This window comes from Lutra lutra, chromosome 2, assembly GCF_902655055.1.
Source record: "Lutra lutra chromosome 2, mLutLut1.2, whole genome shotgun sequence".
Lineage (NCBI taxonomy): Eukaryota > Metazoa > Chordata > Mammalia > Carnivora > Mustelidae > Lutra > Lutra lutra.
Window position 1 is genome coordinate 187,760,491 of NC_062279.1, and position 13,293 is coordinate 187,773,783.

Here is a 13,293-nt window from a genome sequence, read left to right on the forward strand (position 1 = left end):
CTCCTGTATGAGGCAGGACCCCCCTACCACCCCCCCTCTTGCGATGGCATCTGGAGGCTGGCTGCTGGCTGCATTCCTGCAGGGAAGCAGCAAGCATCTTCTCGAAGGCTGAGTGGCTCACCTACACATCTCCCACGTAGGCATTTAACAAACACAACTCCCTGCATCAGAACCATCCTCTTTTTCACCTTTTCACCACCTTCTTTCCATCCTCCATCTGTCTGCTTGTCTTGTACCTGCTTCCTCCAAATCCACCCTGCCCAGCTGTCCGGAGGGTGTGTAGCTGCCTAGGAGGGGGGCTTAGAAAGGGTACCTGCTTCAGCGGCCCTCCTGTATGGTTCCATTTAAACAGGAACTATCTTAAACATTTTTTTTAAATTTCCCAGTTACCCATGACCCCTCTTTTACTTTAGCAGAGAGCAGAAAGCAGAAAGCCGCCAGGTTGGATTCTGCAATAGAGAGCCACACAGAAACTGGCAAGTGTGCCGTCAGCCCATGGCCGGCCAGCTGGTGCTAACAATAGGGGAGAAGGCGTTGGCTGCCTCGCTAACAGATTTCCAAGAATGCTATGGACAGCCAAAAAAAAAAAAAGAAAAAAAAGAAAGGCCATTCAAGCTTGTTTATTTTCCCTGTTACCTTTCTAAGAGATAAAGAGGCTGACATCATGAATGGGGATATGAATTTGGTAATATTTGGGAGAAGGTTAATGTCAAGTGTTCTAGGAACCCAATGCATAAATTAGACAATAGGAGAACATTTGGCTTTCTTTATGGCTATGACATGCAGCAGCTGCTCTGATGGAAATTTGAAGGGGTGCACGCGATGGGAAACCAGACGATGGGCAGAGGATGGGAAGCAGCTATGAGGGCTCCTGTTGAGTTTGGGATTGTCCTCCTCCTATGACTGATCTTGGCATCATTCTCTGGAGATGCTGGCATCTGTAAGTGTCCGGCCCACATGTCTCTGAGCCTCTGGGATGGTACAAAAGGCAGAGAGAGTGCGAGCATGTGTGTTGCTCGGCCACATTGTAGAGAATGCCCCCCATTCTGTGTTCTGGCGGTTGATTGGTTCTTTGTGAAATCTCTTGTGTCTGGGCTGGAAAGGAGCACCAGCTCCCTCCATGGACTGTCACCTGAAATCCACTGCATAGTGGCCTCTCCTGGGCTGGCCTCCCTCCTGGGTCTCATGAAGCCCCAGGAAAGTGGGAGCTCCCCTTTCAAGCCTCAGCTCAGCCGTTGAAAGAAAAATCTAATTTTGGTAAAAAGTTAAACTTACTCATTAGCTGAAATTTTATGCCTGTTGATTAATAATGATCCACTTCCCCCTTCCTCTAGCTCCTGGCAACCACCATTCCAGTCTTGGCGTTTTAGAAATCTGACAGTTTTAGATTCCTTATGTAAGTGGATTCGTGCAGTAATTGTCTTTCTGTGTCTGGCTTATGTCACTTAGCATAATGTCCTCAAGAGCCATCCATATTGTCATATATTGTAGAATTTCCTCTTCCTTCTTTTTTTTTTTTAAATAACCATTTTATTTATTTTTCTTTTTAGAGAGCAAGAGAGTGTGTGCACACACATGTGTGAGTGAGCAGGGAGGGGTGGGAGGAGAGGGAAAGAGAGACTCTCAGCAGATTCCTCACTGAGTGTGAAGCCCAACACGGGGCTCCATCTCATGACCTGAGCTGAAATCAAGAGTCAGTCACTTAACTGAATGAGCTACCCCAGCGCCCCAATTTCCTTCTTTTTTAAAGTTAAGCCTCAGCCATTCTGCCAAAGCAGCCAGTAGTAGGACCCCAAACTAGTTCCATGTTCTGGGAGTTCAGGCTGGCGTTCTGAAGGTCCTTGCACAGGATCTACATTTCATTTGGGAGGATATCAGCCCCCTGAGAGACTGAGTGGTTTGCCCCAAGTCTTACCAGTTGTGAATAGCAGGTCCTGAGTCTTGGCCCCATCTGGCTCCATTACTTGGGGTACATAGTGACCCTGGTTCTGATTTTTCTCAAATCAGAGAAGACACAGGGACATTTAATCCCATGGAGACTTGTTCAGGCTCACTGAATAAGCAAGGCTTTGAGACGCCAACCATCCTTACTCGGAAGTGGTCGGACATCATGCTGCTGCCTCTAGATGGCGCTGGCATAAGCCACGTGTGGCTACGGAGCACTGGAAATGTGGCTAGTCCACACCCAGATGAGCGGTGAGTGTGAATTTCAAAGGCTTAGTATGAAAGAAGGTAAATTACCTCACTCACAGTTTCTATATGGATATATATATATATGGATAACATATTTTGATATGTTGGGTAAAATAATTATATTTAAAAATCACAATTTAGAAAATATTTTATTAAAATTATATTGACCTGCTGTTTCTTCATTTTAAAAAAAGATTTCAATTTATTTATTTGACAGAGAGAGAGAGAAAAAGAGAGAGCACAAACAGGGGGAGTAGCAGGCAGAGGAGGAGGGAGAAGCAGACTTCGCACTGAGTAGGGAGTTAATGCAGGACTCGATCCCAGGAACCTGGGATCATGACCCAAGCCGAAGGCAGCTGCTTAACTGACTGAGCCACCCAGTTGTGTGCCCCTCTTTCTTAATTTTTAAAATCGCTGCTACTGGAACATTCAACATCCCCACATGGTTCACATTACAGTTCTATTGGATCACTCCATATTCACCTGCATCTTTAAATGCCTTTACTCTATTTTTAGCTTCTGCTTCTTTATTTGATATCACTGTTGCTGGTGGTGATGGGGCAGGTTATCTGCTTTGGACCTTGACATTTATTTATTTATTTATTTTTAAGTTTTATTTATGTAAGTCACCTCTATATCCAATGTGGGTCTCAAACGCACAACCCCGAAATCGAGATTTGCGTGCTCTTCTGACTGAGCCAGCCAGGTGCCTCTGGACCTTGACATTTAACAGGTAGTTCACAGCATGGGTGATATTTCATACTCAGGTAAGCACGGTCATAACTGAGTGCTCATAGGGGACTTAGCAGCTTAATGTTAATGAAAAAGTCTCCTGGGGTCATGCTTCGTTCATTCAACAAATATTTATGTAATTTTTAAAAAATTTATTGAGAGAGAGAGAGAGAGAGCGCGCGCGCACACACACACACACGTGCACATGCAAACTTAGGGGAGGGGCAGAGAGAGAGGGAGAGAAAATCTTAAACAGATTCCAAGCCCAGCACGCCCAGCACAGAGCTCAATCTCACAACCCCAAGATCATGACCTAAGCTGAAATCAAGAGTCGGATGCCTAACCCAGGCGCCCCTGAAGTAAAGTTTAAAAATTTAAGTCCAATTTATCTATTTTTACTTTTGTTCCTTGTGCTTTTATGTCATAGCTAAGAAGTCTTTGCCTAACTTGAGTTCATGAAGATTGACTCCTATCTTTTCTTCTAAGAGTTTTATAGTTTTGGCTGTGATGTTTAAGTCTGTAATCCACAGGGGGTTAAGTTTTTCATATAGTGTGACTAAAGGGTCCAACTTCATTCTTTTACATGTGGATACCCAGTTTTCCCAGCACTGTTTGTTGAAAAGACCATTTTCCCTCCCAATGAATTGTCTTGGCATCCTGGTCAAACATCAACTGGCCATAAATGTTAAGGTTTATTTTCAACTCTTAAGTTTATTCTATTTCTCTCTATGTCAATCCTTGTGCCAGTACCACACTTACACCATGATTACTGTAGTTTTTTTTTTTTTTAAGATTTTATTTATTTGTCAGAGAGAGAGGGAGAGAGAGCAAGCACAGGCAGACAGAGAGGCAGGCAGAGGCAGAGGGAGAAGCAGGCTCCCCGATGAGCAAGGAGCCCGATGCGGGACTCGATCCCAGGACGCTGGAATCATGACCTGAGCCGAAGGCAGCTGCTTAAGCAACTGAGCCACCCGGGCGTCCCTGATTACTGTAGTTTTCCACTAAGTGTTGAAATGAGGAAATGTGAGTCCTCCAACAAACTTTGTTTTTTCAGTCTGTGATGTTCCGGCACCAAAAACATCTCCTGTCATCAAAGCCAAAATTCTAGGTAAAATAATGAAATCAGCAATTTTGGGCAACCTGCCTCCCTTTCTGTATTCCTTTCCTTTTCATTTCCTGTGAGTATGCAGACCGTCCACGCGTTTTTCATCCATCTCTCCATCAAAAGCTTCTCTCCGGGGAAGACTACAATAAACTTTTTCTTAGGTAGGTATAAATGATTAAAAAAGCTTAAAGTTATTAGCATTCTCAGGAGAATTTGCTTTTCAAAAGGGGGGAACAAAAATGTCTTAAACCTGAAGAATCATTCTCTAATGATAACATATTCTTTATAAGCAGGCAGAGAAAGGGCTTTTTATCAGGCAGGGAAGCCCTCATACTGCATCTGAAATGACATTATGGATGGGCGGTATGGGCTCATATGATACCGAGCCTAGGTATATTGCCTGTGCTCAAGGCCGGCTTTATCCAAAGTTTATCTCTTTTTTATCTCAAGCTTTATCTCAAACTTTATCTCAAAGTTTATCCGGCTTTATCTCCCCCATGGGGAGTTTTATACCTACTGCTTCCTTGCTTGGTGACCTTGGAGAATTAACCTCTATGAACCTCAGTATTCTCTTAAGTAATATTGGGAAAATCATGCTTACTGCAAAGATCTCTAGCATGTGGTCTAGCTGCCAAAAATAAGACTGACATACATTTTGACTTGACAGATACAACTCCAAAAAGCAAATGCCCCCATCCTTCTCTCCTCAGGGAGAGCTATGCTTTTTACTAAAGTGATTTAATTTCTTCCTTAAACCTCCCTAGTGCTGGAGTGGGAGAACCATTTAGGAAAGACAGGTTTTACTAAAAATAGTATCTGGGAAAACGGAATGGAGAATCTTAAAGTCTCCCCTCAACACCAACAACTCCTGATTGTGGGACGTTTCGTTCAGTCACCTCTGATAGGGAACCAGAGTTCACATTTGATCACATTTGTGATGACATGTAGCTGGATACTTGCCACACTCTTTCCAAGGATCAGCATATCTGATCCCAAGAACATTCCTTTGAGGCCAACGTTACTGCCATGTTAGAATGAAGAAACTGACCTCAGAGAAACTCACAGACTCGAGACCCAAACCTTCTTTCCATGCACTGCATAGATCTGTAAGGCTGAGAATGCCCTTGGACCCTAAGACTGCCACCCGCACCATTCCAAACTCCAGAGACTGATCCACTCTTTGATGTATACATTTCATTGGAGATTTTTATTTGGGGAGTGGTTCTGTTTCTAGCAGCTTCTTTGTTGTTGTTATTTTTCAAAAATGTAGTTCCAGTTCGTTAACATTGTTATATTTGTTTCAGGTGTATGGTTTTTCTTTGTTAGTTTAAGATGGAAAATACAAAACGCCTGCATATTTTCCTGAGTCGCTATGTGAGTCAGGTGAGTCTCAGTGTTGTCCAGCCTGAACACCCCCCCCCCCCGCCCCCCAATGCTACTGTAGAGCGGGACCCCTTTCCCTCTGCATCAGAGTGCCCAGGCAATCTTGGGAGCGCCCGGCGGGCCGCTCATTCCCGGACCTGTCCGGTAGATGGCAGCATTATGCAGCCGATGCGTCCTCTAACGCGCTCGAGCCCCTCTGCTTCCCTCCCCCACTACCCGGTGCTTGGCTTCGAGGCGCAGGTAGCAGCACCTCCCGACTCCCCTGATGCTGCTGTGCTGCACTATTTACAGATGGTCTGCGCCTGGCAGGTCACAACAGGTCTGAATGCACGGCACGGGGCTTACTCAGACTTAGGTGTTTTTGTGGCTCCGGGCGTAACCGTTGCTTGGCTAATTGGCCCAGATCGTTTTCTCCCCCCTCCTCTCTAGGAGAAACGTAGGGAAGGCTGATCAATGTCCCTTATCTAAATGGTTTCCTCCCTCTATCCTCTTGTGTTGTGAACTTTATGCTTAGGGATCACCGTGCCCTCACCACCCTTCCATCTCCCTCGGTTTCCCGCCTCCCCCGCCGCCGCCACTCACTGGCCGGGGTCGCGCCTCTCGTTTAGGGTCTTCGGCCAACACAGGCTCCGTGTGCCCTGCGATGCCGACTCTAGCCACTAGAGGGCACCATCGTCACGCGCTGCGCTGGAGCAGTGCTGGGAAGGCGGCGGGGCTGGGTCCGGTGCGGTCCATGTCCTAGACTTGACCTTGGGACCCGCAAAGCCCTGTGGTGGGGCGCTCCCTCTCCCTAACCAAGTGGGATCCTTCACAGCGTGCTTCGGATCTCACACCCTCAGAAATCTCATTCCACTTATACTCCTCCTTCTCCATTGTTTCTCAACCGCTCTGAAGAGATCGGCCCTCTCCCATCAGCTTTTAAACATCTTCAAGGAAACTATCTCAAAGGAATAAAACTCTGTAACTCCAAGTTCCTCTCTGTTCACCTTTATCTCAGGGTACCCCCACCCCCGTGATTTGCTGACTTCCTCAATCCCCTTCCACTACCCCCTCTCCACTCCTCAGAAGCTCATCCTTGTCATAGTTGATCTCTTTAGTTTTGACGCTCGCCCTTCCTCCAAACTGTATCCCACCTTGGCGAGATCTTGGTTTTAAGACTTCCACTGTTCTGGCCGTTCCTTTCTATTCTTCAGGAATTTTCTTCCTTTGCCCACTCTTTCCATGTCCCTGGTCCCCCCATTCTGTCTTTAAGCCTCCTTCCCACTTTCCTCAACCTCCCTGAGAAGCCATTTATGTGCATAGAGCGGACGCCCACCTCCTCCTCTCCACCACCACCGTTTATTGCCCATTAATCCTGATGATATCCACATTTTTATCTCCAGTCAAAATTTCTCTTTTGAGCTACAGACCCATGTCTTCATTTGGCCAGACTAACAGGGTCTGCTTGGCACAATGTGGAGAAAGCAGTCTCCGGGCTATTCCATTGAGGATAGTGGGCAATGCTTGACCTCCAAACAGCTGGTGCTTCTCTTTCAAGGCTTGTCTGAGACTGAAAACTGTCCTCACCTTGTGCTTAACTAAAGATGCAGTCACTAAATCTAACCATGCCTTCTCCTTCCACCCTTCCTGTCCAGGAAACCCAGCCACATGACCTGAACCCCTATCTTAGCCCTGTCTCGTTGGCCTGGGACAGGACACCTGATCTAAAGCTATAAAACTGGGGGAGGGGCAGAGGGATGATCTGAACCTTATTCTGAGATTTTGGGGACTGGAATACTGAAAGAAATGGTCTAGTTAAATATGGAGATCTGAGCCAAAAAGTCATGTAAATTAGAAGAGGGAGCATGTGGAGATGGGCAAACAGGCAGCGAGATGAGTAGAAGGAGGAAGAAAGAGGTGAGGGTTAGAGCCCCAGAATGTCTCCATTTCAGTTTTTCAAGAAAACCAGCAGTCTTCTCTGTGCTTGATTTCTGAATGTAGGTTTTCCTATATTCTTTCAATAGTTGCTTCACCTTGAGCTGTCCAGAACCGTGGCTAAGTGGTGAAGAAGTAGAGGGTGGAAAAGCATAAAAAGAACAGAACAGGCAGCAGAGAGGACTAGCAGGATGAAGCAGGCATCCCACCGGACTGCCGGAAGCTAGGGAGGCTGGCAGCTGGTGGTGATGGTGGAGGAAGCGGAGACTCAAGGCCCCCACGGGGAACTTACCAGTTCTGTTGCTGAGAATCTCGTCATCCTACCTACTCCTGGATCTTAGGCAGGTTGGTGAGCAATGGCTCTAAGATTCTTATGTTTTTCAAAAGTATCACAAGGCTTGTGGAATGGGGTGACACCCAAAGGCACAGCCGCATGGACATTTATTGAATGCCTGTTTTGTGTCAGGAGCAGAGGTGGCTTCTGGGGAGATGGAGGTGAATGGTATGGTCCCTGGCCTCAAGAAGCTCAGAATCCCTCAGAGAACACAAAAATCTACATGTAACCCAGGGTGAAAATACTAAAGTAGAATGATGTACAAAATGCTACAAGAATTTGAGAGAAGAAATCATTAGTTCTTGGATCTTGGACCTTGGACCTTGAAGGATGAGTAGGAATTTGTCAGACGTGAAGGGTTTGCATTCTGGAGACAGACAGAAAAGGCTCAGAGATATACAAACACATGGTGTATGGGAAGACTGGTGGTGTTGCACTATGTGGGACAGTGGCCATGCTAGGGCCAGTAGACAAGAGGAAAAAAACAGGTGAGGGCCAAAATGTGATGGGTCTTGAATGTCAAGATTAGAAGCTTGGACTTCATCCTGAGGGCACTGTGGACCCTAAAGTTTCTTAATCAGGGAGTTGTGTAATCAGAGCTGCCTTAGGAAGGATAACTGGAGGCTGTAAAGAGGTTGTCTGGAGGGAGTTGATCACAGGATGGCTTGATCTCAGCTGTGTCTGACACCCTCTAGTGATATCATGGGGTTAAGAATGTGCATAGGTCGTAAATTATAACTGATTAGAGTATCATCCTGAAAGAAAGCTGATGAATCCAAACATGCTTTTATCACTCCAGAAGGTCAGTGGTTCCATTGCTGTGCCATGGGATGCTGTATTCATTCATTCATTCATTCATTCGTTCATTCATTCATTCATTTAGCAAACATGCATTGAACATCACTCCAGACTAAGGGCAGCACTGGGTACCATGATAAGAAAGCAGGTGTGGCCCTTGCTATCATGGAATCTTTCCGTGAAAAGGAAGACAACTGTTAATCAGATAATTTCATGACCAAGCGCAAGAATTTCCCACTTGGAAGGAAAAGAACATGGTTCTGTGAGTACATAACAAAGAACACACCCCGGCCTCAGCTTGAGCTGAAGCGTGGACTGTTGGGAGTTCACCAGGGGAAGGCGAGAGGTTTCAGGAAAGGGAGCAGAAGGTGGCAAGGCCCTGTGGCCCAAGAGAGCATGGTATGGTTGACAAAGTGGGAGCCCAGGTGTGAGATGAACTGCTGGGAGAGACAGAGACCAAGCCATAGGAACTTGTCTGATCTGGGTCAAGCTTAAGTTAAAGTATTTGTCAGTGCCTGGCTGGCTTAGTTGGTAGAGCATGCAACTCTTGATTGCAAGGTTTTTCGAGCCCTATATTGGGAGCGGAGCCTACCTAAAATAATGATTTCTAAAAATAAATAAATAAATAAAAAAGGAATAAGTATTTGTTTGAGGAGAACAGGTCAGGTAACTCAGAATGACACAAAAGTTGGGGAGAAAGTGGAAAATCTGAATTGCAGAATCAAGATACAAGAAATATCACAGGTCTAAATTAAAAGTGCTGGAATTTAAAGAAATAATAAGTGTTGGCAAGGATGTGGATAAAAAGAAACCCTCGTGCACTATTGGTGGAACTATAAATTGATATAGTCACTGTGGAAAATAGTATGGAGGTTCCTAAAAAAAATTGAAAAACTATATGATCCAATAATTCCACTATTGGGTATTAACCCAAACAAAAACCCTAATTTGAAAAGATCTGTGTACCCTTATGTTTATTGAGGCATTATTTACTTGGGTTGCTTCTAAGTGTCCATTCATAGATGAACAGATAAAGAAGATGTGGTGTGTATAACACACACGTGGGAATATTACATAGCCATAAAGAAGGATGAGATTTTTGCCAGTTGTGACAACATTAATAAACCTAGAGGGTATTGGGCCAAGTGAAATAAGTTAGGCTGAGAAAGACAAATACTATATGATTTCACTCATATGTGGAATCTAAAAAACAAAACAAATGAATAAACAAACAAAAAGCGGAATCAGACCTTTAAGTACAGAGAACAAACTGATGGCTTCCAGGGGGTTCAGGGATGGGCAAAATGAGTGAAGGGGAATGGGAGACACAGACTTGCAGTTATGGAATGTATAAGAAAGGGGGAATAAAAGGCACAGTAGAGGGAATATAGCCAATGATATTATAATAGTTTGGTGGCAGGTGGTAGACAACTTGTGGTGACCAGAGCACATAGAGAAGTTGAGACACTATGTTGCACATCTGAAATGAATATAACATTGTGGGTCAACTGTACTCAAATAATAACATTTTTTTTTAAAGTGATAGAGTTCAATGCATGTGAAGTTCTACATTTAGGTAAAAATTTTTATTGACTTTCAAAGATTTATGTATAAGGATATTTATTACTGCATATCTGTAATAGCAAAAATAGGTAGAAAATGAACTCTCTAACTATAGGAAAATGATTATATATCCTATGTATACAAAATTGGGTTCAAATCTAGCTTCTCCATTTACTAGCCATGTTGTTAACAAGTTATACAACCTGTTTGTGCCTCAGTTTCCTTATCTATAGATAAGGCTACTGATACTACCTCACACAGTTTAAGTATTACATTAGTACTACATGAGTCTTAGTTATTATTACCTATTAATACTGTGTTTCCAAATATGTGTAATGTCAGAAAATGCTCAGTATATGGTTGGCTCTTGCACAACATGGGTGTTAGGGATGCTGACTTCCCCGTGCAACTGAAGATCCACATATCACTTTTGGCTCCCCAAACCTAACTACTAGTAGAGCCTATGGTTGACCAGAAGCCCAAATGTTAACATAATCAGCTAACACATATTCTGCATTATATCCTGTATTCTAATAAAAAGTAAGCAAAATATTATTAATTATAAGAAAGATAAAATACATTTATGGTGTTGGACTATATTTATTGAAAAAAATCCATATGTAAGTGGGCCTATGCAGTTCAAACCTGTGTTATTCAAGGGTCAACTATATAATGTTAAGTGGGAACAAAATCTACATTATGAAGTTTAATCCCCTTTTGTTACACACCGTGTGGGTTTATATTTTTGTAAAGTGTGTATCTTCTGCTTTGTCAGCTTGGGGCATGAAATATGGTCTTGTCTCTAGTGAATGGAATAAAGGCTCTGTCTCACTGAGCATGAAAATGTTCTTCTCTTTCTCAGTGATCCCCTTCTTGTGATGTACTTAACCCTCCTCTGTCCCACTTTATTCAGACTAAAGAATAAGTGCCTTGTGGAGAGGGCCCTGGAGAATCTTATTAGTCCCCTGTAGGCTGCATTTGCTGCTCCTAACACTGGTGTCTAGTGACTTGGCTGCCACTCCCTGGGGCCATCCCTGGCTGTGCTATCATAGCCAGCCAGAGGATAGTTCTCACTGTGCTAGAAAGAGATTTCTTCTCACTGTTCTGGACCAGTAGTGGCCTCGGCTCCCAGTGTTTCAGTTTCTTAGTGTGCCCTCATACCCAGTATTCTCACACCCATAGTGCCCGGGTGGCCACAGCAGTAGAGGGTTCCTGTCTGGGCCATGTGTTATGTCTAAACTAGAACGTCACTTGTTTTGTAATCTGGGCTCCTCTATAAGACTAACTAACTCATCAGAGATGTTTGAAAGCTAGCAAAGCCAAAAAGATGTAGGTGAGGTCTTGATTTCTTTTCTCCTAGAAGCTTCTAGGCTCCCTCTCAGATTGGCTCACCTACTTCCCAGTAACATTTGGCTTTAGTGCCAGCAGGGTGAAATGGGCAGCCTTTGTCAAGAAACATGTTCTGTGACAAAGAACATTGTTGCCTTACGATGGGTGCCTCTGCCTTACATTTGCAAAACTAAAAGAAACTGCCCATGTGATTGTTTCCAGAACAAAAATGTGTCCCAAGATGACTTGTTAGACATGGAAGTGGCTGGCAACTTTTAACTTGCAGATTTTCTTGCTAACGAAAAATTTTAAATTCTGTCTCATCAGGGACACTGCTGCATATTCATGAAAAAGAAATTGACTGGAAAGAGCTATACCACAGTTTTAACCATGCTTACCTCTGGGTGGTGGGATTCCAATGGGCTGTTTTCTTTTTAATATATTTTGTTATGTTTTCCAGATTTTTGACAATGAATATGTATTACTTTCACAATTAGAGTCATAGATTCTGCCAATGCATTTATTTAAAAAAGAAAAAGTCATTTGAATGGATACCAGATGGGGACATCTGTGTGAATTTTTACCCCTAGATCCAACCCATTCCAAATGACAACCCCATTTTCTGCATGCAGACCTGGCTCTCCCCTACTACCACCAAGAGGTCAGTGGGTCTGTTATATAAGAACCGCATAGGCAACAAAAAGGGAGTTTTCGAATTAGCCTTTGTGTTGGGCTCTACGTCTGAGTTCCAAGCCCTTCAACCACTCCTCTCCATATTCCGCCATTGAGAGGTATGTATGGGATCCCCCAAGACTACCCTCAGGTTTGATGATTTGCTTGAAGGACTCACAGAACTCAGAAAAGCTCTTATACTCAGAGGTCCAGTTTCTTATAGTGAAAGGATACTGCAAAGGACATCAGCAAAGTAAAAAAGGTATATAGGGTAGAGTTCAGGAGAAACCAGGTGTGAGTTTCCACTTGTTCTCATCCAGTGGAGTTTCATGGATACCACTCAATCCCCCACAGTGATACATGACAACACACATGAAGTTTTGCCAACTTGAGCCTTGGTGTCTAGGGTTTGAGGGATCTGTCACATAGGCATAGAGTGCTCATGTAAGTAACCTTAGCTACTCAGTCTCCAGCCTCCCCAGAGTACGGTCCAGGATCCCAGGTGAACAAAAATAGGCATTTACCATGCATCACGTTGTTAACATAGACAGTCATGTTTCCTCCCCACCAGGTATGCAGAGATACTCTTCTTAGGATATCCCAAGGGCATATAGGTTATCTTTCCATAACTGGTTAAGGATGAATCCTTTCTTTTCTTTCCTTTATTTATTTATTTTAAGGTTTTATTTATTTGAGAGAGAGTGAGAGTGAGCATGAGTAGGGGGAGGGGTGGAAAGAGAGGGAGAAGCAGACTCCCCGCTGAGCAGGAGCTCGATGTGGGGCTCCACCCCAGGAAGAGGGAGTCTTTTCTTTGAAGTGTGCAGAGTTTGAGCACCCCAAGCCTGCTCAGTTAATCTTTTACTGCACGGGAGATCAAGCTTTACAAGCTTGGGCCTAGGTTCCTTTTGTCTGAATCTCTAAGATACTTAGAGTTTTCCTATTTTTCAGGATTTTTCATGATTTTCTAGATCATGGGGCAAAGTTCTGTTTTGTTCTCCTCATGACTTTATATACTGTTCTCTGAGGCCTTGGTGGAGGCAGAATTCTGTGTAGGACCTTGGGTTAGCTTGACATTCTCATGGTTCATATTTTATATGTTGGAAGCTGCGTCCCTGCTCTTGTCTTCCCACAAGTCTCTGTGAGATCCCTGGAGATGGGCTGCATTGGCTACATGTCTGATTGGATAAGGGTTTGGACAAGTGATGGCCTATACTGGTGCCACAGCTCTGCCCACACAACCCTGTGTCCCTCCCAACCTGGGCCCAGTTCC